The sequence below is a fragment of the Lissotriton vulgaris genome, chromosome 11 (genome assembly GCF_964263255.1).
Source record: "Lissotriton vulgaris chromosome 11, aLisVul1.2, whole genome shotgun sequence".
Lineage (NCBI taxonomy): Eukaryota > Metazoa > Chordata > Amphibia > Caudata > Salamandridae > Lissotriton > Lissotriton vulgaris.
The window spans coordinates 5,859,937-5,885,285 of record NC_141699.1 but is presented as its reverse complement, the minus strand read 5'-3'; the positions used below and the strand labels follow the sequence as shown (position 1 = coordinate 5,885,285).

Below are 25,349 nucleotides of genomic sequence, written 5' to 3'. Positions count from 1 at the left end.
TTACCTTTTCCTTACCCTTAGAAAGGTTTACTATCATTAGAAATATGTTTCAGTTTGTTGACCGAAGCCAGGCTGGAAGATGTGCACAGTGTTCCTCTGTAAGATTCGTCCGTGACAGATTTTCTTAGTACAATGGCAAATGTATGCAGCATTTTGTCTTTGAAAATGTACCTTTTGTGGCGCTTTTCTGTATGCTATGCCCTTACACGGCAGGGGAAGGACTTTTTTGTTAGTGATAAAAAATAAATAATTGTTGCAAAAGTCATACTTTTTATGTGAAAATGGCAGATCGAAAAATGTGGCAAAGTTTGGGAATTTTCTAAATTGTCCACAGACCTTTTGAAACCTTGTAAAGAGCTGCTCACAGCCCCTATTGTTGACTTCCCCCAACCCTCATTAATTCGACCTGAATCTTATTTTTACGCCACAGAAGAGGAATTATGCGGCATTATTCAGGCATTTAGTAAATCTGGGTATATTTTAAATGCAAGCATAATCGCTCACAAATCTCCTATGATTTTTGTTTTTTCCGCATTTAGTTTGCATAGTTGTGTGGGTTTTTTTCCGTTCATTTTCTTGTTGCCCACTTTTTGCATGCAGGAGCCGGGTTCAGGTAGGGATCGCCAACCAGACGGTTCCCTTTACATTGAACGGGCCCCTCGTGAGGTTTTTACATCAGACTCATACCTCGATTGCACTTTTCAGGCAGATGACAGCCAAATACAGGTATCTGGCGTGAAGTTTGCCCCCAAACAGAAACCACAATTACAACATTAACGCAGACGACCGCCCAAGCGCAATTCCCGTAGTGATATTAAGTGCAACTTTCACAAAATTTGCGTGCACTATGTACGGGAAAAATGCACAATTGTGCCCTTCACTTGTGACTGTGCTTTAAGGAGCTTAGGAGAGAGGTTTACAAATGCAGGTACTTGGCTAGATTAGTGGTCCCCGGGGCTGCGGTGCACGCACGCACACGTACTACCTCCTGCGCATGGCGTGCCCTCTAACACCACCTCCCCCTCCTTCTTGCTGCACCAGAAATTTCTCCGCCCTGTGCGACCACCTCTCCCCAAAGAGGCGGTCATGAGCGGTCATAATCTATGGAGTTTGTGATTATTCTTAAGGAGGGGTGCTTTGAAGTCCGATGCCTGCGTCCAGGCACACCGAGCAGCTGGTAATCGGATTTTCAAGAGGTTCCGGTCTGGATGTTACTCGGACGGAGAGGTCCAGTTTCCAGAAGTTATATTACAGATCGAAGTTTGGACAATTTCCGCATGCGCACTACTTAGGGAACACAGTCACCATGTCCCTACACAGAGATGTATTTTCTCGCGGCCCCGCTCGTTGACCCTTGCGCAGTTGCCTGCAGTTCTTGCGCCGTTGTCTGCGCCCTTGCCTGCAGTTCTTGCGCCGTTGTCTGCGCCGCGCTATTGTCTGCGGCATTGTTTATAACTCTTGCGCCATTGCCTGCAGCTCTTGCGCCATTGCTTGGAGCTGTTGCGCCATTACCTGCAGCACTTGCGCCATTGCCTGCATCTCTTGCGCGCATGGACGGTCACTGCGTGAGTTGCGCTGCTCTCCCACGCAAGCTTTGTCTGCATCTCTTGCGCGCAGGGACGGTCACTGCGCTGAGTTGCGCTGCTCCCCCGCGCAGGCTGCGGGCGCCCCCCCCCCCCCCCCCCCCGCGCCCGGCCGGATTCCACCGTGGGATCCGCGTCTCTGGAAGGATGCTCCGGTTACCCCGGACTCTTCCAGCGGCGGATACTGACGGGCCCTCATTGGGGCCCAAGGTCGCCGGTCGAGGCGGGCGCTGACAGATACCTGGCCGCCGACCATCTCTGATTTAATAATGCCAGCCCTTTGTAATAATTAGCGCTAATTACTGCGCAGGTGTTGACAGACGGGCCGAGGGACACACACTGCCTTTATCCCCGGCTTAGAGTCGGATTACTGGCCCAGTTCTATCGGTTTCCCAGAGATCCTTCAATGGGCCTTGGGGGGCCAGGGGGGGTCGGATGCGCACAATGCGCAGCCAAAGGATGGGCTGTGAGAGGCCGCGGCGCTGACCTGATACGGCTGATTGAACCGGCCCCCTCCACCAAATTGTCATCGTTTTTGAGTGTGGGTTACAGATGGGTGGGTCGATGATTGGAGGGGGGGGGGGGGGCGCCGGTGCCAGGGGCCGCTTTATTAACCCTCCCTGGATTACCGCGATCCTATTTCCGCGTCTCCAGACAGTGATAACTCAAATCCTTGTGCTTCCGGTACCCACTCGGAACTGGGAATGAGAGCCACGTCCTGTGGGAAGAGACGCACACGTAGCAATTTATAGCGCTGCGCAGATCCTTAGAAAAAAGAATGACTCGGTGGTTGGCTTTCTCGCTTTAAGCCACATCCGTGTCATTTCTCTGCTCTCTTGCTGAATAAAAGGTTTGCGTCTTTTATTCTTTACACTGGCGTCGCTCATGTCTCTACCAGGAGGCATACGACTCATATTTGTTTTTGTAAATTTACTCTAAAAGTCTAAACTTGAAACACTATTTTTCCCCCCAATGTGAAAACTTTTTGAAAAAGCTAAGTATCTAATGTTAACCTTTTTAGTAATAATGAATTCATTGACTGTAGCGCCGCGGGTTTCAGAACTCGCTGCCGTAGAAAAGTGACATTCATTCTTTTCGGTGAACAGCGCCGAAGCGCTTCCGTTTGTCGGGAGCGGCGCGTTATTCCTGGGCCCCCTACACAAGGATTAATTAACAGGTGACAAGAGCTCGAGCGGAGAAGAAATACATTGTAAAGAAATATTTGAAATACAGCTTTGTATTAATGAAGAATCGAATAAAAACGTGTGAGCGCAATTATTTACATGTGTGACACTTCTCCCCCCCACACCCAGGGCCTTTTCTCCAGTATCTGCCGAGGCGCTGCAGCTTTTCACAAGTGTCACAAGAGGCTTCGCCTAGTCTGCAGAGGCAGGTCTGAGTGAGTATAGGAGGGGTTAGTGAGTGCGCTTCTGAAGCACCCCCCATTAGTGCAGGTTATAAGACAGCGTCTTCAGCTCCCTGTGGCAGCTCACACTGTGTCTTTGTGGTGAGCTCTTTGGCTGACAGTAAGTGGGTCACAGTGTAGGTGAGGGGTTAGTGAGTGCGTGTCTGAAGTACACTGGCCATTAGTGCAGGTTAATAGGCCGTGTCCTGAGCTCACTGTGGCAGCTCACACCGTGTCTTTGAGGTGCGCCCTCTGGCTGAGAGTGTGTGGGTCAGAGTGTAAGTGAGGGGTTAGTGAGGTGCGCTTCTGAAGCTAGTGCAGGGTATTAGGCTGTGTCTTGAGCTCACTGTAGCAGCTCACACAGTGTCTTTGTGGTGAGCCCCCTAGCTGACAGTATGTGGGTCCCAGAGCTGGCGCCGGAACTACTGCCCGAGAGCTAAGGCAGCCCTGGGATTAGCTCAGAGGGAGTACTTCATTGCCATCAGAACAGCTAAGAGCGAGTATTTTGCAGGGAGGATTGCGTTGGCCCGGAACAACAGCAAGGAGATCTTTGCTACTGTTCGTAGCTTTCTATCCCCCTGTGCTGAACAGAGTGCGCTACCTATTCGTCTGATTGGTGGGAGGAGCTTTCGGCCTTTTTTGCCGACAAGGTTCTTAAGATTCCGCAGAATATTGGTCCTCCCTTCGGATATGGGGAAGCCCCTTCCCCAGGGTTGTCCCCGAACCTGCCGGCCATCTCCGCCCAACTTACTGCATTCCATGCCACCCCTGAAACAGATATTTTAGCCATTCTGGGGGCTCTTAAGTCGGGCTCTCCGGCGGATCCCTGTCCGGCGCGAGTCCTAGCAGGTATAGCTGAGGCAGTCTGTCCAGCAGTTGTTGACTTGGTTAATTCCTCCATGTTGACTGCCCATGCACCCACCCAATGGATGCGGGCCAAGTTACTACGTCTTCTGAAAAAACCCTCATTGGACCCCCTGCTGCCGGCCAATTATCGGCCTATCTCACTCCTGCCAGCATTGGCTAAAGTCTGTGAGAAGGTGGCCTTCAGACAACTGGAGACGTTTGTGGAAACATCTGGGGCTCTCCACGCAGCTCAGTCAGGCTTTAGAGTCGTCTACAGCACTGAGACTGCTTTGGTGGAGGTATCGGAGGCGATCAGGGAATCTCTTGATGGGGACGGCAGGGCAGCCCTTTTACTACTTGACCTCTCAGCCGCCTTCGATACGGTCCCCCACCAGCGGCTCTTGGCTACGCTCTGCAATTGGGAGCTCCGTCTGGGACTGGGTCAAATCCTTTTTGGACTCCCGCACGCAGCAGGTCTGCATAGGCTCCTGTGCCTCATCGGTTAGAAGCCTGTCCACTGGGGTTCCGCAAGGCTCAACGCTGAGTCCTCTGTTGTTTAATATTTACTTAACACCTTTGATTTATCTAGCCGAGGAACTCGGCGCAAAAGTAATGGCATATGCTGATGACACACAGCTGCTTTTTATCTGGGGCTGGGGGAGCATGGATTTGGTGTCTATGTGAAGGCACAGAGGCAAAGACTGTGAAAAAGGATTATAGAAAGATACCCTCTTGTTGACACATTGGAAACCTTCAAGGGTTTTGTTTCGGAGCATGGATTTGAACACACTCGTGGCACAGACTGGCCTTACCGCTGTTTTTCATTGGATGGCTCAAGCCTCCCTCAAGTGTAATGAGGATAAGTCTGAGGTCCTCCTATTCGGCCAGTTCCCGCAGATTTCAGACACCGGCTGTGGCCGGCTAACTACCCTAGGCCTCTATCTGAGGGCGGGCCTCCTAAAAACCTGGGGGTCTGGTTTAGTGAGGACCTTCGTTTTAGCGATCAGGTAAAGAAATTGTCGGGAGCTTGTTTTGGGACTCTCAAAACACTTAGTAAAATGTTCCCCTTTCTCCTGCGAGTAGCTAAGAGACTGTTGCCCTGCTCTGATCTTGTCCAGGCTGGACTACGCTAATGCTTTGTATACTGGTCTGCCTGGTTATCTGTTGCATAGGCTCCAGATTATCCAGAACGCGGCAGCCAGGCTTTTTTTCAATGCCTCTAGGAGATCTAGCGCGCGTCAATTCCTACGGGAACTGTACTGGCTGCCGGTGGCTCAGCGGGTGCAATTCAAAGCTATCACTTTGGCTCACCGCGCCCTTCATGGGCTGGGTCCCGCTTACCTGAGGAAACGTTTCTCCTTTGATGTGCCTAACCCCACCGTGCGCTCGGCTTCCCACCGTCGGATGATTATTCCACGCTTTCGCAGAGTGCGCTTGGGGGGCCAGTCGCTGGCTGTTAAAGCTACGGAAGCTTGGAATGCGCTCACCTCTGCCCTTCAATTTATTCATGAGTTTCAACCCTTTAAAAAGCACCTAAAAACACACCTGTTCAGCAAGTTGAACTAACATGATTCTCACTCTACCCCAGCTCTCTATCGCGCCGGGACACTCTTGAGTAACAGTGCGCGCTACAAATTCAGTATAACATAACATAACATATGTGAGGGGTTAGTGAGTGCACTTCTGAAGCACACCCGCCATTAGTTCAGGTTATAAAACAGCGTCTTTAGCTCACTGAAGCAGGTCACACCATGTCATTGTGGTGCGCCCTCTGGCTGAGAGTGTGTGGATCAGAGTGTATGTGAGGGGTTAGTGAGTGTACTTCTGAAGCACACAAGCCATTAGTGCAGGGTATAAGACAGCGTCTTTAGCTCACTGAAGCAGCTCACACCGTGTCATTGTGGTGCGCCCTCTGGCTGAGAGTGTGTGGGTCAGAGTGTATGTGAGGGGTTAGTGAGTGTACTTCTGAAGCACACCCGCCATTAGTGCAGGGTATAAGACCGCGTCTTTAGCTCACTGAAGCAGCTCACACCGTGTCATTGTGGTGCGCCCTCTGGCTGAGAGTGTGTGGGTCAGAGTGTATGTGAGGGGTTAGTGAGTGTACTTCTGAAGCACACCCGCCATTAGTGCAGGGTATAAGACCGCGTCTTTAGCTCACTGAAGCAGCTCACACCGTGTCATTGTGGTGCGCCCTCTGGCTGAGAGTGTGTGGGTCAGAGTGTATGTGAGGGGTTAGTGAGGTGTGTTTCTGAAGCTAGTGCAGGGTATTAGGCTGTGTCTTGAGCTCCCTGTGGCAGCTCACACTGTGTCTTTGTGGTGTGCCCCCTGGCTGACAGTATGTGGGTGACAGTGTAGGTGAGGGGTTAGTGAGTGCGTGTCTGAAGTACACTGGCCATTAGTGCAGGTTATGAGGCCGTGTCCTGACCTCTCTGTTGCAGCTCACACCGTGTCTTTGTGGTGTGCCCCCTGGCTGACCGTATGTGGGTCACAGTGTAGGTGAGGGGTTAGTGAGTGCGTGTCTGAAGTACACTGGCCATTAGTGCAGGTTATGAGGCCGTGTCCTGACCTCTCTGTTGCAGCTCACACCGTGTCTTTGTGGTGTGCCCCCTGGCTGACCGTATGTGGGTCACAGTGTAGGTGAGGGGTTAGTGAGTGCACTTCACAAGCACACCATCCTTTAGTGTAGGTTGTTAGGCCGTGTCCTGACCTCTCTGTTGCAGCTCACACCGTGCCTTTGTAGTGTGCCCCCTGGCTGACATTGTGTGGGTCACAGTGTAGGTGAGGGGTTAGTGAGTGCACTCCACAAGCACACAATCCTTCAGTGCAGGTTGTTAGGCCGTGTCCTGACCTCTCTGTGGCAGCTCACACCGTGTCTTTGTGGTGAGCCCCCTGGCTGACCGTATGTGGGGCTCAGAGTGTAGGTTAGTGAGTGCACTTCTTATGCACACCAGCCCTTAGTGCAGGTTATTACGCCGTGTCGTGACCTCTCTGTGGCAGCTCACACCGTGTCTTTGTGGTGAGCCCTCTGGCTGACAGTTTGTGGGGCTCAGAGTGTAGGTTAGTGAGTGCACTTCTTATGCACACCAGCCCTTAGTGCAGGTTATTACGCCGTGTCGTGACCTCTCTGTGGCAGCTCACACCGTGTCTTTGTGGTGAGCCCTCTGGCTGACAGTTTGTGGGGCTCAGAGTGTAGGTTAGTGAGTGCACTTCTTATGCACACCAGCCCTTAGTGCAGGTTATTACGCCGTGTCGTGACCTCTCTGTGGCAGCTCACACCGTGTCTTTGTGGTGAGCCCTCTGGCTGACAGTTTGTGGGGCTCAGAGTGTAGGTTAGTGAGTGCACTTCTGAAGCACACCCACCATTAGTGCAGGTTATTAGGCAGTGTCCTGAGCTCACTGTGGCAGCTCACACTGTGTCTTTGTGGTGAGAACTATACTGACAGTGTGAGGGTCCCAGGGTGTAGGTGAGGGGTTAGTGACAGGGCCGGACTGGGAACCAAAACCGTCCCCGGCAAAGTGCGCGGCCGGCCCCCTGGGGGGCTGAAAGGAGATGTCCGAGCTGTTTGCCAGGGCCGGTTTTGGACGATTTTGTTACAGGGCCAATATTGCAGCTAAGCTGCAAAAACGTCCCTGTAACAAGAACTGCACCCCAGAGCCCCAAAACTGGCCCCCACCCTAGCGGCCCACGGGGGAAACACCTGGTGCCCGCTCCAGCCAGTCCGGCCCTGGTTAGTGATTCCGCTTCTGAAACACATGGGCCAATAGTGCAGGTTAATAAGCCGTGTCTTGAGCTTATTAGGTTGTATCTTTGTGGTGAGCCCCCTGGCTTGACAGTATGTGGGTCACAGAGGGTAGCTGAGGGGTTAGTGAGTAAGCTTCTGAAACACAATCTCCATTCGTGCAGGTTATTAGGCCGTGTCCTGAGCTCACTGTGGCAGCTCACACCGTGTCTTTGTGGGAGCCTCCTTGCTGACTGTGTGTGGATGACCGAGTGTACGTGAGGGGCGCAGTTCTGAAGCACACCCACCATTAGTGTATGGTATTAAGCCATGTCCTGACTTCACTGTGGCAGCTCACACCGTGTCTTTGTGGGGAGCCCCGGGCTGACAGTGTGGGGGTAACAGAGTGTGTGTAAGGGGTGAGTGAGCTCACTTCTGAAGCACATTCGCCATTAGTGCAGTGAATTAGGCCATGTCCTGACCTCACTTTGGCCGCTCACACCTTGTCTTTGTGGGGAGCTCCCTGGCTGACAGTGTATGGGAGAGATTCCCTGCTGATGTCAGTGTAAGGGTAAAGATCCCACAGTCCTATGGAAGTCACCCTGTGAGAAACGTCTAGAAAGCACTAACATGTGAGGAAACGCGCCATTTCAATCAGGCAAAATTATAGGAAACATGTTTTAGAAGACATTTATCGAGTTTTCGACAAATGTCTTACAAAACATGTTTTTTTGGGAACAAAGGACGGGTAATTTGTAAATTGACTTTTGAGTGAAACATGTTTTTCTAATAAACATTTTCAAACATACTGTGTGAAGGAGAATTTTTCCAGAAAACCTGGCGAACTTCACCAGCAGGTTAATTGAAGGGCATTTTAAAATGTTTCAAGTTCATGAATGTACATAATGATGGATTTCACCCAATTACTCCATTAGAATTAGAATTTCGGGTCTAAGAAAATGCCTCGTTTTTAGGTCTCGCCTAACCATGCAGCGCATGCGCCGCTCGCCTTGGCGAGACCGATTGTCGTCTGGTTCTCTGCCAAAGGGGGACAGGAGATGTGCACGCGTACGGACAGGAGATGTGCACTCCGTACGCGTGCACATCTCCTGTCCCTGCGTAGGGCTGGCGTTTGAACACAGCGCATGCATGGCGCACTTTCACTTTCCCTCCGTCCCTCCGTCCTCTTAGTCAGTTTCAGTGTTGTGCTGCTTCTGTCGCGCTTTCACTTTCCTAGTGCACGTGGACGGACAAAACTAAGCATGGCCCACGCTTCAAGGACACTTGGTTTATTTATTTATTTTTATAAACTACAACACTGAGCGCGGTGCCCGCTTTTGGGGCACCGCGCTAGTTTTTTTGTTGTTTTTCATTCTCCAAGTTTAAGACTAAGCGCGGCGGAAGTAGACTCCGGCCCCGGGTCATCTCTTTAACAGCATTTAATCTAGTCTCTGTGACCCAAGTCTGCAAATCACACTGACCAAGAACTGAAGCCTCTGCTCGTTGGTAACTCTCTTACCTGTGTGATATTGGGCTTCCGCCAGTAAGTAGCCGATTTTGAACATACAAATCTGGTAAAGTAAATTTAACCCAGATGGATGTCGGACTCTTGAATCATTAACATGAACAATTATCCTGTCCCACCCTCCACACTAGGAGAGCCTGAATGTTTATAAACTTCCAGAGCCGCTTTAGGCCTGTCCATTTCAGCTTAAATTTCTATTTGACCTGTGGAACCAAGGAATTATTTGCTAGGAGGTAAGGCTAGCGTTGGATATATCGCTTCATAGACTCCAGCTTACTTACCACAAGAAATCTAGCAGTTAATTATTGAGTTCTCCTGTTTTCTCAAACTTGACCACCCTGGTACTATCTTGAAGCTTTTTATGTTGGAATACCATCCGCCCCATTTGATATTATCTTCCACATCTCTGCACCTCCACTGGTGGCGTTCAACTAATCTGATAACTGTCAAACAGAATCGTACCACCACATAGCTAACTCATTACCTGCCAGTGTGATTGCCTCTAAATGCTTATTTCTTAAATATTTCTTAACTCCACTATGCCCAAGCGCTGCATCAACATGTCGATGCGTCAGTCGGAGCCACTCTTGCACCCGAAAGCAGTCCTATAAAGCATCTCAAGCGTAGCAGGATTCTAAGGACCCTATCTTTAGATACAGTAACTTCTTTGTATTGCACCTATAAGCAGATAGGAGATGGCTCATGGCTCCTTGACAAAGAAACAGAATTACTGAGCATGTCCCTCTTCACTCTTCAGGGTCATGTCCTTCTATAGGGGATGCACCTCGAAGAAGAGAATGTTAGAACAGACTTCATTAGCAGGTAGATAATGACAGCTTGAACTGGGTATGGAAAGACCCAAAGTCGTTTGATTATTGGTGTATTATGTATATATTACTGAGACCAAAATGCGAAATATGGCTAAACACTGCTACGGTGTAGCAATGACGGGTGATAAAAGTTTCCTATTATTGCTTTGTAAACAAGCATTTGCAATGCAATAGGTCTAGCATTTGCGAGAGTTTAAGCTGTTAACCTTATAAATGACGAAACGCGTTGGCTATTTTTATCTGCAAATTTTGAATAATAAAAGAAAGAATAAAACGAAGAAAACTGACTTGGAATTTTCTTGGGAGAACTGTTGGATTCCATCTTTTATCACATAACAAATGTTTAACAAGCACTAATATTGTGTTTAATATATTGTTTCTGGTGTGCGAGGTCAACTTGTGAAATTTAACCTTATAAATGACAATGCCTTTTATCAATGTAAATAAAAGGCAATGACATTTACAATGCCAGAACTCAAACTTGCGTAAATGCGAGACCTAATGCATTGCAAATGCTTGTTTGTTGTTGTTAAAAAACCTTCGCATAGGTCGATATAACACTTTTGAGCTTTGGGTACTTTGCTAAGCTGCTTTGCTTCAGGAGAGCTGTGAATACATTTTAGTTTAACTATAATGTAGGTTGCATGCGTCCTTCTTGAACACGTAAAAGATTTACTATGCAGAAAACAGGATTTATGTAATTCTCAGCCTATTACATTAGGTTGCAAAAAAGCAATAAGCGTGAATCACACCGCGTGTTTGGCTCGGGAGGGCTCTGGTAGCATGACAATGACCCACTGTTGGGAGAAAAAACATTCAGACAGTGAAATGAACCAGGGAAAACCTCTAAGTACGTTAAGTGTGAAGACTGGGAATTTTGCAAAAGTGTGTGGCGGAAATAACCCTTTGCACATCCATATTTGTAATTTTGCACCACCCTTCTGAAAAGCACAAAGTAGAAAGAGAGGCGGGGCCTGGCGGTCCTGTAGGTGTTAATGTTCGCTCACTGAGCTGTCCCAGTGCCCGCGCCGCTGTCACCAGGCATCTGAAACTGTTGAGAGGAAGCGAAAGCGCTACACAAAAATGAACTAAAAATAATATGAGTGAAATGAAATGCCCGAAATGAGCTCAGCCCAGGAGTTCTCCAAATGTAGCGAAAGTGAACACTGGTGCCCAGAGCCGCGGGGTCCGAATACTCTGAAGCAGTCTGAGAATGAAGCTGCACAGAATAACAGTTGTGCGCAGCGCTATCTCCAGCAGAGAAAGAGCTAGTGTGGTAACTCGGCAGCGTGTTGTAGCGCTTCGATGACCGAATAGGACCCTGAAGCTCACACGGGCTAGCCTGAGTGTTGCGAGGTATGAGGCCGCACCTGTAGAACATCCCACAGGGAAAACCTTTGTCACAGTTAACGGTCACTCAGGTTAAGGATGAAGGGCACTATACGGCCCTCCTGGCAGGGCGCCACCCTAGGGTTATTCTCTGACCCACAAGCCACGGTACCCATATATAGGCCAAGGAGGGTCCTCCCATGGGGACCCCGAGGTGGACAAACCCGGAAATACAGACAGCAGTCTGCCCAAGAACCTAACGCGAAATGAAAAAACAAACACTATTGCAGGGCTCGAGGGATGTTTAGAGACCAAGCCTAAGTATTATCCCCCACTGGAACTAAACTGATAAACAACAAACTTAGGGGTCTAATAAGAAATCCGATAGTGATTCTATAATCTTGTACCCATGTCAATTGTACATGGGAACAAAGTAGATCTAACAGACCATATCACCAAAATGTGAAGCACCAGTAAACGTAAGTCACCTCTAGTTAAGGATTCCCATCAAAAGTCTTGTATGAATCAATATTCTCATTTGGTAGTCCTTATCGGGTATTGTGTCTCTTGATCATTGAGACCACTAGCATACCCTGATAGCCAGTTCGGGGTAGCGACCCACAATCACTCGGTACTACCACATGGTGTTGATACAATGGGAATGTGCAGTGCAAAAAACAAATAAGTGGTGGTTAAAAAAGGATAGGGAACTTAACAAAATACAGTTTTAATAGACGTTAGCCCCTTCCCCTTTAAAAACAAGAACAGTGTAACATACTCATCGCAGTCCACACAAATAGCTGCGAAGAGACCAACATGTTTCAGCCACAGCGGGAGGTTCCCCAGGCTTTCGTCAGGGTCTCTGTTCTATATATATGCTACTGCTTGTGAGTGAATAAGGTGTGAAAAAACTATACAAAAAAACACACAAGTGAAAAACCAGTAAAGGATATAATATTCCTTCATCTGTATAAACTCCTCTCTTCGGCACCTGGTGACTTATTGGTGATATGGTCTGTTAGATCTACTTTGTTCCCATGTACAATTGACATGGGTACAAGATTATAGAATCACTATCGGATTTCTTATCAGTCAAGAACCTAACGCGCCAAGAGGCCAAGGAATTATCCAGCAATGCAGTATGCAAAATATAAGTAACATAACATATAGACATTGCTATGAGATTAACTGTAATAGAATAGGGGCGGGGTCACGGGGATATGGAGGGCACCTGCTGGGTTCAGGCAGAGTGGAGCATGAATATGGGAAGTGTCGTGGGCTTCTTGGCGCAGACATCTGCTGAAGTGATCTAACTTTAAAAAAAATGCAAATGCACAGTGAGATATGGAAATGTTTGAGCGGATTCGCTCCATCGCCTTCTACGATCTGTGTATATCTCGTTCATGCAAAGTGACCAAACAACTGATGCCAAGGGTTTTACAGCGCTCGATCTCATACAAAATCAATAAAACTAAAAATATTGTAGGTTCTCCAATGAAGGAGCAGACCTGGACACTTGGTAGCAGCCTGCATGTGTTAATGGCTTAAAGACAAAGCACATTTTTGGTGCAAAGTTGTTTTTTGAGGGCCGTTGGCGGCTGTCTGTGATGGCCTAGTGAGGCATCAGGGCGCCTGGCAGTGATGCTGCGAGAGGTACGGTCGTGCACGGCTGGTCCTCTCCATAGGTGTGCTTGTGGCAGGTATTTCATAAATCTCTTCCCTTCGGGATGGATGCCGCACCCTTTGATCTGTGGCTCCTGTGCTGGGATCAGGGCGCCTGGCAGTGATGCTGCGAGAGGTACGGTCGTGCACGGCTGGTCCTCTCCATAGGTGTGCTTGTGGCCGGTATTTCATAAATCTCTTCCCTTCGGGTGGATGACGCACCCTTTGATCTGTGGCTCCTGTGCTGGCATCAGGGCGCCTGGCAGTGATGCTGCGAGAGGTGCAGTCGTGCACGGCTGGTCCTCTCCATAGGTGTGCTTGTGGCCGGTATTTCATAAATCTCTTCCCTTCGGGTGGATGACGCACCCTTTGATCTGTGGCTCCTGTGCTGGGATCAGGGCGCCTGGCAGTGATGCTGCGAGAGGTACAGTCGTGCACGGCTGGTCCTCCCCATAGGTGTGCTTGTGGCAGGTATTTCATAAATCTCTTCTCTTCGGGTGGATGACGCACCCTTTGATCTGTGGCTCCTGTGCTGGGATCAGGGCGCCTGGCAGTGATGCTGCGAGAGGTACGGTCGTGCACGGCTGGTCCTCTCCATAGGTGTCTTTGTGGCCGGTATTTCATAAATCTCTTCTCTTCGGGTGGATGACGCACCCTTTGATCTGTGGCTCCTGTGCTGGGATCAGGGCGCCTGGCAGTGATGCTGTGAGAGGTACGGTCGTGCACGGCTGGTCCTCTCCATAGGTGTGCTTGTGGCAGGTATTTCATAAATCTCTTCCCTTCGGGATGGATGCCGCACCCTTTGATCTGTGGCTCCTGTGCTGGGATCAGGGCGCCTGGCAGTGATGCTGCGAGAGGTACGGTCGTGCACGGCTGGTCCTCTCCATAGGTGTGCTTGTGGCAGGTATTTCATAAATCTCTTTTCTTCGGGTGGATGACGCACCCTTTGATCTGTGGCTCCTGTGCTGGGATCAGGGCCCCTAGCAGTGATGCTGCGAGAGGTACAGTCGTGCTCGGCTGGTCCTCTCCATAGGTGTGCTTATGGCCGGTATTTCATAAATCTCTTTTCTTCGGGTGGATGACGCACCCTTTGATCTGTGGCTCCTGTGCCGGGATCAGGGCGCCTGGCAGTGATGCTGCGAGAGGTACGGTCGTGCACGGCTGGTCCTCTCCATAGGTGTCTTTGTGGCCGGTATTTCATAAATCTCTTCTCTTCGGGTGGATGACGCACCCTTTGATCTGTGGCTCCTGTGCTGGGATCAGGGCGCCTGGCAGTGATGCTGCGAGAGGTACGGTCGTGCACGGCTGGTCCTCTCCATAGGTGTGCTTGTGGCAGGTATTTCATAAATCTCTTCCCTTCGGGATGGATGCCGCACCCTTTGATCTGTGGCTCCTGTGCTGGGATCAGGGCGCCTGGCAGTGATGCTGCGAGAGGTACGGTCGTGCACGGCTGGTCCTCTCCATAGGTGTGCTTGTGGCAGGTATTTCATAAATCTCTTCCCTTCGGGTGGATGACGCACCCTTTGATCTGTGGCTCCTGTGCTGGCATCAGGGCGCCTGGCAGTGATGCTGCGAGAGGTGCAGTCGTGCACGGCTGGTCCTCTCCATAGGTGTGCTTGTGGCCGGTATTTCATAAATCTCTTCCCTTCGGGTGGATGACGCACCCTTTGATCTGTGGCTCCTGTGCTGGGATCAGGGCACCTGGCAGTGATGCTGCGAGAGGTGCAGTCGTGCTCGGCTGGTCCTCTCCATAGGTGTGCTTGTGGCCGGTATTTCATAAATCTCTTCCCTTCGGGTGGATGACGCACCCTTTGATCTGTGGCTCCTGTGCTGGGATCACGGCGCCTGGCAGTGATGCTGCGAGAGGTACGGTCGTGCTCGGCTGGTCCTCTCCTTAGTGTCGTTTAAATAATAGAGGCGGACATACACAAACACTCCAGAGAGTCGACCGATTTGGAGACACGGAGAGACAATACTAAACACCCCGGGGAGAGAGGAACGCGCACTGCTGAGGCTTTCACTCGTGATTGAGCACTTAGAAATAATTAAAGAGGCGCTGTGAGCACGAGCTGAACCCCGGGGAGAGAGGAACGCGCACTACTGAGGCTTTCACCCGTGATTGAGCAATTAGAAATAATTAAAGAGGCGCTTGGAGCGCGAGCTGAATGCTGAAGTCGTGAAGCTTACGGACATAGCAATATTATCATTGTTTGGATTGCCGAGTACGCAGAGAGTATTTACACATATCAAAAGAGCCCATGAAAAAGTTGATAAGGGTTCTCGACCTTAATACCGGATGGATTGTGAATAGCCCTAGTCCTGAAGAGGCCAGAATTGATTGGCTGAAACGCGTCGACCATACAGAGACAGCAGATACATATAAATAATTTTGATTAATTTGAATAGTGTGTTGAGGGATCTTTAAGACATTGGGTTAAGTTATTTCCACCTAATTGTTTTCCTCATATGAGTCTGCGTGATCTCAATAGGAATGTCTGTTTAAGGTTTTGGTGAGACATCCTAACTCGAAACGAAGGGCTTCTATTCTGTTGTATATATGTAAAAACTATTTGTATATACAAACGTGTTTTGAAATCAGAAATGATAGATATATAAATTTTCTTACTTGATAAAAATAAAAAATAAAAATCATTTGGTAATAACCGCTTACGTGTCTGTGGGTCACGATGAGATAGGAGGCTATATAAAAGAGATATATATACTTAGTGTGGTCACAGTGATATAAACACTAATATAGGGAATACTTTAATTTTATTCCTTATTATTTCAAATTATAATACATACCGTATAACCAAGGTACCAATTTCTTATTTGAGTCTATATTACCCAGGTACCCTTTGGTTTAATGGGTTTCCCCTGTCCTACATAGGGGATCACGGCGCCTGGCAGTGATGCTGCCAGAGGTACAGTCGTGCACGGCTGGTCCTCTCCATAGGTGTGCTTGTGGCCGGTATTTCATAAATCTCTTCCCTTCGGGTGGATGACGCACCCTTTGATCTGTGGCTCCTGTGCTGGGATCAGGGCGCCTGGCAGTGATGCTGCGAGAGGTACAGTCGTGCACGGCTGGTCTTCTCCATAGGTGTGCTTGTGGCAGGTATTTCATAAATCTCTTCCCTTCGGTAGGGTGACCAACCGTCCGTAAATTTCACGGACAGTCCGTAATTTTGTCTGTCTGTCCGTTGTCCGTGAAGGATTCTTTAACGGACGCCATTTGTCCGTAATTTTAACCGAGCACAGTTTGCCCCCACCTCCCTTCTTGACTCCGATGCTGTATGTAAGCTCAGACCCCCAGCAGCACTGTAGAGGCACAGCGGGATGGCAACTTTCACACCTCCAGCCCTTGATGAGCTGTTAAGAGGTGCTTGAAGGTGACAGAGGGAGGGGCGGCAGGTTCAGGAGCAGGGGGCATCCATTCACATGCAAACAGCCCTGAATGCGTCTTGTATCTGCTATTTAGAGGGGGGCTCACACATTCCATTTCTACCCAGGGCCCCAAACATCCGAGACTCGGCCAGATTAAACCCCTGATTACACCGAGGCAGCACCTGCTTCTCTTCACGGAGCTTAATTACTGTCACTAATTTGTAAGCAAACCTCGGTTCTTCAAACATGCATAATGTAATACAATAAAGAAATGGCACAATCGCACCCACACTGATTAACAAAGTATGGAGGACAATCAGTTCAATCAGTTCTCTTAGAGTATATCCTGTAAGTACTGTACATCACAGTGGGGGATGGCATTTTGGACAGAGAGCCTGTCTTCTCGTTGTCTTGTGCAGGAGGGGGCGAGAAGCCCAAGATGATACTAGAATACTGCATGCCCACCCCTGTACCCACCCTAGTGGATCACGTTCCCTCTCCTGTGATGACTCCTGCTCCTGTCCCCCCATGTGGTGGCTCCAGTCCACCCCCCGCCTGTGATGGCTCCTGTCCCCCATGTTGTGGCTCCAGTCCACCCCCGCCTGTGATGGCTCTTGTCCCCCCCCCTGTGGTGGATCCTGTCTCCGCCCTGGGTGGCTTCAGTCCCAGTCCTGGAACGGCCCCTGCTGCGAGGGTGAAGTTCTTGATGGGCCTCTTCTCAAAAGGGCTCAGCTCAAAATTAATATGGAAAGGTGGGCGAGTAAGTAAGTGAAGGGATGAGTGAATGGCTGGATGAATTAGTGAAAGGGTGAATGGATGAATGACAGATTGAATAAATGGATAATGAGAGAGGATAGATGGATTGATGAGTGAGGGGAAGGATGGAGAGAAAATGTAAATAGATGAGGGGAAAGATGGATGAGGGGAAGGATGATGGATGGAGGGGAAGGATGGATGGATGAGGGGAAGGATAAATGGATGAGGGGAAGGATGGATGGATGAGGGGCAGGATAAATGGATGGGATGGATGGATGGGTGAGGGGAAGGATGGATGAAAGGAAGGATGGATGAGGGGAAGGATGATGGATGGAGGGGAAGGATGGATGGATGAGGGGCAGGATAAATGGATGGGATGGATGGATGGGTGAGGGGAAGGATGATGGATGAGGAGAAGGATGGATGGATGGATGGAGGGGAAGGATGGATGGATGAGGGGCAGGATAAATGGATGGGATGGATGGATGGGTGAGGGGAAGGATGGATGAAAGGAAGGATGGATGAGGGGAAGGATGGATGGATGACGGGAAAGGATGGATGATGAGGGGAAGGATGGATGATGAGGGGAAGGATGGATGGATGGATGGATGATGAGGGGGTGGGTGAAAGGATGGATGATGAGGGGGTGGGTGAAAGGATGGATGATGAGGGGAAGGGTGGATGGATGGATGATGAGGGGGTGGGTGAAAGGATGGATGGATGATGAGGGGAAGGATGGATGGATGGATGATGAGGGGAAGGATGGATGGATGATGAGGTGAAGGATGGATGGATGGATGATGAGGGAAAAGGATGGATGGATGATGAGGGAAAAGGATGGATGGATGATGAGGGGAAGGACAGATGGATGGATGGATGGATGATGGATGGATGATGAGGGGAAGGGTGGATGGATGATGAGGGAAAAGGATGGATGGATGATGAGGGAAAAGGATGGATGGATGATGAGGGAAAAGGATGGGTGGATGATGAGGGGATGGATGGATGGATGATGAGGGGAAGGACGGATGGATGGATGGATGATGGGTGGGTGAAAGGATGGATGGATGGATGGAGAGTGGGTGAAAGGATGGATGGAGAGTGGGTGAAAGGATGGATGGATGGATAAGTGGGTGGGTGAAAGGATGGATGATGAGTGGGTGGGTGAAAGGATGGATGGATGGATGATAAGTGGGTGGGTGAAAGGATGGATGGATGAGTGGGTGGGTGGATGGTGGGTGGGTGAAAGAATGGATCAGTGGATTGGATGGTGGGTGGGTGGATGATGGGGGTAGGTGGATGAGTGAAATGATGGATGGATTGATGGATTCATAAGTGCAAGGGTGAATGAATGGACATATGAGTGAAAGGGTGGGTGTAAGGATGGATGAGTGAGTGAAAGGGAGGGTAGATGGTCAAAAGGATGAATAGATGTGTGAAGGAGTGAAATGATAGATGGATGAGTGATAGGGTCAATGGATGGATTCGTGAGTGGATGAGTAGATGGATGGGTGGGTGGATGGATGGATGGAATGAAGGCTAAGTGAAAGAGTCGATGGAGAGAGAAAGGAAGGATGGATGGATGACTAAAAGAGTGGATGGGTGGAAGGACTAGTAAGTGAAAGGATGGCTGGATTGGTGAAAGGGTAAATGGCTGAATGGATGAGTGAATGGATGGATGGGATGAAGAGTGGATGGATAAGTGTACAGATGGATAGGGTGAAAGGGTGGATGGATGGATAATGGAGGATGAGTGAAAGGATGGATGAGGGGATGGATGAAGGGATGGATGAGTGAAATGATAGATGGAAGGATACATGATGGATAGGTTTGCAAATGGTTGAAAATGTGTGGAAATGGCTGGGCTTACTTATATACTATTGCGCGACCTCTGATGTGTCTGTAAAACGTACCTATTGTCCTGAAGTTTCGTCCTGAATTTTGACCTCCTGTCCTGAATTTTTGTCCTGAATTTTGACCCTTTGTCCTGAATTTTTACACTCACTGTCCTGAATTTGCACCAATGCCAGTTGGTCACCCTACCCTTCGGGTGGATGACGCACCCTTTGATCTGTGGCTCCTGTGCTGGGATCAGGGCGCCTGGCAGTGATGCTGCCAGAGGTACAGTCGTGCTCGGCTGGTCCTCTCCATAGGTGTGCTTGTGGCAGGTATTTCATAAATCTCTTCCCTTCGGGTGGATGACGCACCCTTTGATCTGTGGCTCCTGTGCTGGGATCAGGGCGCCTGGCAGTGATGCTGCCAGAGGTACAGTCGTGCTCGGCTGGTCCTCTCCATAGGTGTCTTTGTGGCCGGTATTTCATAAATCTCTTCTCTTCGGGATGGATGCCGCACCCTTTGATCTGTGGCTCCTGTGCTGGGATCAGGGCGCCTGGCAGTGATGCTGCGAGAGGTACGGTCGTGCTCGGCTGGTCCTCTCCATAGGTGTGCTTGTGGCAGGTATTTCATAAATCTCTTCTCTTCGGGTGGATGACGCACCCTTTGATCTGTGGCTCCTGTGCCGGGATCAGGGCCGCCTAAAGTCCCCCTAATCAAGTTGGCCTGTACATGTCATGCTCGGATCCTCCGATGAGTGATGGGTCATTCAGCTCCTGCCAGCTTCTCTCCCGGGACAATGGCGCGCTGTTCCAGTGCTCGGGGAGGGCGGGGGTTCAAGTTCAGGGGCTGCACCGAGCCCCCAGGGTGGAAGCCGAGAAGGTATCCCACGCGGCTGCTGCGGAGCCCATCCCACGGCATTTAAACTAGTCTTACAGAGCTGTGGCCAAAGCACAGAGGCAGATTAGTCTTCGAATATTTCGTTTTTTATTATATTGTATTTTAATTGCATTTGTATAGTGTTGCTACCGCTGACGAGGCGTCAAAGCGCTTTTTCGGCGAGTAGCATGCTACTCCGGAACCCATAAAGGATTAGTGTTGAATTAGTATAGTGAAATACGAAAGTAATTTGCGTGGTGGATATTAGTCAGTTATGTTGATTGAGAAGGATAGCGGAGGGATAGAAGAGGGAAAAAGGTTTGCATTTATGTAGCACTTGTTAACCGTGATGGGGTGTTGAAGCGCTTTTTTGGCAAGCAGCACATTCCTCCTGAACCCATAAAGGATTAGTGGTGAATTAGTATAGTGAAATATTCAGTCCTGAAAGTCCCAAACTACTCTTGCTTAAGACATACAGCGCTTAGAGACCTCTGGGTGATAATGCGCTATATAAATTCACTGTAACATAACATAACATACTTAAGAAGTGAAACGCAAAATGGATTCCATGGCCATGAACTGCTCATAGTCTTGTTTTAGTTATTAAGGAGACATGGATGACTTCTGGTGTTTCCCTATGTTCTTGTGACATGTCCCATGATGCACTGAGTGTAGTGCGGTTCTTGAGTGACATCACGGCCACCATCCTGTGACCTGCACGTGGACACAATCCCAACCCTAAGGGCCTGGCTCCTGGGCTCTGCTCCACTGCCGGTTCTCAAGCCAGAATAGCCAGGCCCTTGCTTTGCCGTGGCTGTGGACTGGTGGTGATCACACTTAGGTGGTTTGCAGTGGTGCTGGGAGTTTGCAGTGGTGCTGAGGGTTTGCAGTGGTGCTGAGGGTTTGCAGTGGTGCTGAGGGTTTGCAGAGGTGCTGGGTGGTTTGCAGTGATGCTGGGTGGTTTGCAGTGGTGCTGGGTGGTTTGCAGTGATGCTGGGTGGTTTGCAGTGGTGCTGGGAGTTTGCAGTGGTGCTGAGAGTTTACAGTGGTGCTGAGAGTTTACAGTGGTGCTAAGGGTTTACAGTGGTGCTGAGGGTTTACAGTGGTGCTGGGTGGTTTGCAGTGGTGCTGGGGGTTTTGTGCAGTGGTGCTGGGGGTTTTGTGCAGTGGTGCTGGGGGTTTTGTGCAGTGGTGCTGGGGGTTTGCAGTGGTGCTGGGGTTTGCAGTGGTGCTGGGGGATTGCTGTGGGATTGCAGTGGTACTGGGGGTTTACAGTGGTGCTGTGGTTTTGCAGTGGTGCTGTGGTTTTGCAGTGGCGCTGTGGTTTTGCAGTGGTGCTGGGGGTTTGTAGTGGTGCTGGGGGTTTGCAGTGGTGCTGGGGGTTAGCAGTGGTGCTGGGGGTTTGCAGTGGTGCTGGGGTTTGCAGTGGTGCTGGGGGATTGCTGTGGGATTGCAGTGGTACTGGGGGTTTACAGTGGTGCTGTGGTTTTGCAGTGGTGCTGTGGTTTTGCAGTGGCGCTGTGGTTTTGCAGTGGTGCTGGGGGTTTGTAGTGGTGCTGGGGGTTTGCAGTGGTGCTGGGGGTTAGCAGTGGTGCTGGGGGTTTGCAGTGGTGCTGAGGGTTTACAGTGGTGCTGGGGGTTTACATTGGTGCTGGGGGTTTACATTGGTGCTGGGGGTTTGCAGTGGTGCTGGGGGTTTGCAGTGGTGCTGGGGGTTTGCAGTGGTGCTGGGGGATTGCTGTGGGATTGCATTGGTGCTGGGGGTTTGTAGTGGTGCTGGGGGTTTACATTGGTGCTAAGGGTTTGCAGTTGTGCTAAGGGTTTACAGTGGTGCTAAGGGTTTACAGTGGTTCTTGGGGTTTACATTGGTGCTGGGGGTTTGCAGTGGTGCTGGAGGTTTGCAGTGGTGCTGGGGTTTGCAGTGGTGCTGGGGGTTTGCAGTGGTGCTGGGGGTTTGCAGTGGTTCTGGGGGTTTGCAGTGGTGCTGGGTTTCAGCAGTGGTGCTGAGGTTTTGCCATGGTGCTGGGGGTTTACAGTGGTGCTGGTGGTTTGCAGTGGGGCTGGTGATCCAGCAGGCTCAAGGTGAGTCGCTGTGACTGCTTGAGGGCCACCATGGACCCTACCGACGAGACTGCGTGGGAGACATTAAGCAGGAGTTTAAATGGCCTGGTGGATCATCACGAGGCCCAGTCTTGTCTCGGTATTCTTCAGTCAGCTGGATGATGGCTCTCAGTTCTGGCTCCCAACCTCTGGAACAGCCTCCCTCAGCAAGACTCCTTCCTCCCACTCTTCAGAAAACGCGGAGCACTCCACTTGGAAAGTTTGGTATGGTTGGGAATTCTGGATATGGCTTAAACGTTCTGTTTCTCTAAAGCGCCATACTCGTCTTGGGCCTTTCTGTACATATAGCTATATCCTTCCCAGACATCTATCTACCCACTGTCGTCTGTTTGCTGTTGTTTCATATCCCTGTTTTCTTATGTATATATTAGTGCTTTACTTCACCTAATGCATAGAAGCAATTTATTTCTGCTGTTTTTTTGTGTTTGTTGTTTGGTATAACAACATTTGACGTGTCTGCACATACTCTTATATAGCCAATCAAATTAAAAACGTGAGAACCAAACAATGTAGGATACTAAATATTAGCAATCCTAATTCTGATTTGTGACTATATCTCAGTAGCTTTTAGATCCCCATGTTCATACAGGACCACTGAGGATAGAACTGATGCACAAAGTACTTTGCGGGGTCCCCAGAGAGTCACTGGACTTTATCCACATGGTGTATGTTTAATATGTAATAATAAACGGTTTAAAGCCAGAGGGTCCTAGGCAGGGCTTTAAGTGGGAAAAAAAACGGGGGTGCTCTAAAAGGGACGTGGCAAATTTCTTAAAGGGGTGTGGCCTATCCAAGTAGGGGCGTGGTCTATATCAAGATAACTAGCATTGTGTGCTTAAGAAAATCATGAAGTCGCATCCAGTCACAGAATCACCCAAAGAAGCATTTTCCCATATATCACAACTGTAAAACCCCTTCTTATTACACTACAATGGATTAGTTGGGGCAACTAATGTGTAACTAGAGATGGGGTCAGCAGAACGTACTTAGGTCTCATCAGAGAGGTATAGCTTGGTTCCTATGACAATTGAGCGTGGTACCCACAACTGGGCGTAGCCTCTGCATTTACGGAGTCAGCCGCAACAACCAAGATGGGAATAATTCTACCATGAATTGCTGTCAAGTTTCGGACTCATGAATCCACTGAAAGCCCGTGCCATCCCTCAATCTCTGCACTAATGCACAGGATGGAAAGTGCCAACAGATGCACAGGATGGAAAGTGCCAACAGGCCCAGAAATCAGGTAAGAAAGAGAATCCCTCTGTCTTTAGAGAACCAGGGAATGGGAGCAGAAGAGCAATGGCGAACTGGAGCCCACCTCCTTTGCACAGCTCTGTTTCAAGAGACAGCAACCCATGTCTTGGTGTTACAAGGCGAGGAAAGCGGACTGGCTGTAGGACTAAGGGCATGTGCTGTACAGATAATACTGGGCATATAACAAGGAATAGATTCCTTATGAAACACGCCGTACTGGTTTCAGCAGTGAGTGGTAAAGCAGTGACCCTAGGGCGTGCCAGGAATCTGACTGAAGTACCCGGCGCACTGCTATAAACACACTTGTAAGACCCACCAAACAAAGTAGGCAAAAAGCAGCACTACAAAGGGGCATGGCAGGAGAGGTGCTAACGGTGACCCAAGAAAAATGAGCAACTGCGAGGGTTGCCAACCAGATGTGAACTGAATTATAAACTGGAAAGCGAAGGCAGCTATTGGGCTAAAGTCCAGAAGTCTTGAATATGAATCTCCCCACAATGCGGGGCTCCCCAAGCTCTTGTGTGGTCAGAGGAGGCCCCTTCCAGATACTTTGCAGGGCGGCCCCCTCAAGTTTCCTTACACCACTGACACGTAAGTAGCAACAGGGCGACCTGTAAAGAGAAGGCAGGCCCGCCGGTAGCGTGTGTGATCATAATCCCCCCCGTGCAAATTGGTTACCTTAGGATATGAAGGGGGCTCTGCGGTCCACGCTGATCTCTGGTGAAGCCGCTTTTGCCGATGGGACGCGCCTTGGCCTCAGGTGCAGGCAGCTCCTTTCCTCGATGACGAGGGAACCCCGGTTGCTAGGGGACGCCTCGTGCCTCTCCAGACGCAACGTAACTCCGCCTGACGAACCTCCGCGTTGCTGGGGGAAATCCTCATTGCTGTGACCAATCCGAGCGCGGCTTGGAAATGACGATCCCGGGCCTGTGGTGGTGAATACTGGCAGGATGTTTTCAAAGGCTCCTTCTCAGAGCGGCAAACCCGGCCTCGGGCACACAACACAGCTCGAGGGGCGGCGGTGGAGTCAATGCGCACACAGCGCTCGGGGGCAAAGCAGGCGCTACAAAGTTCCTCAGCGGTGCATTAATCCGCACACAAAGAGCGCAAGTGCCTCAATCCTGGGGCAGATCACGGTTGAGGCAGAGCAGGCCTCATGGCCTTACGCCCCAGCTGTGTGCCGATGAGAACACCGAGACAGATTTCACAGGGGGAAGCTTCACAAAGGCAAAGAGCAGAGACCCACACAGCAGCTGGAATGGTGGGTGCTGGAGAACTTTTGTATCCCTGAATTCCCAGCTCTTCTTAGGTCCTTGGAGACAGGCAGGCTTCAGAGGGGCAAAGTACACAGCACAGCTCCTCTTCAAGTTAGGGGAACACAGCACACAGCAGACAGTCCCTCCCTCGGCAATCACAGCAACTGTAGGTAAACATGTCACACAGCATTCCCCATGTTATCCTATGGGCAAGATAGCCTTTCAATAGTGAAAAACGGAATTGCCAGTATTTCATTATCCAGACATATTACCCACACCAGTAACTCCAAGCAAAAACCGGGACATCTGTTCACCCTACCTTTGAGGCCCGAAAATAGAGCCCCCTAGAGCCCCCTTTCGAGGCCCCTCAAAAAAACTGAGGGGGGGGGGGCACAGCCCCCCCACTTAAAGCCCTGGTCCTAGGGAAGATTTTGAGACCACACAGGACTTGATCCCCAAAATCAGAACAAAAAACAGTACAAAATCCTGAGGTCTATAATAATAGTAAAACGGTGTGGCAAACCACTACTGTTTGTTTACAAATGTATTGTGTCAATATGAAACAAAACCAGTAACTAAGCCCAACAGAAGTATCTTTGGGCATTTCCCCTTTCAGGACGAAATTCCTCACTCGCCATGGGTAACATGCTTCATCATTTGGGATTCTTCTCCCAGATTTGTGTCCCTGTATCCTTTTGTGTTATATCATGTTCACTTTGTGCAGCAGCATCATAGGTCCTGATGAAAGGCTAGCCTACACTTAGGCCTTATGGCTGAAACATGTTGACTGAGTAGTCTTATTTTCACCACCGCGGTTTCGAATCCAGACCGCCGGTGCACTGCGTTTTTAATCCTAGCGGAGTACGTCTTACAATAATGATTTTTTTGGACGTCCTTGAGCTATTTTTACTTCACATTCCTAACAGTTCTTTACAATATTATGTTTGCGCTGCGCCCTCACTCACAC

The 25,349-nt window shown here is 49.8% G+C and overlaps 1 protein-coding gene across 4 annotated transcripts in view; it reads left to right on the top strand.

Annotated features, from left to right (window-relative positions):
* Positions 1-25,349, top strand: part of GNB1L (G protein subunit beta 1 like) — a 425,377-nt gene that overhangs the window by 132,658 nt on the left and 267,370 nt on the right. The gene's annotated exons all lie outside the window — the stretch shown is intronic.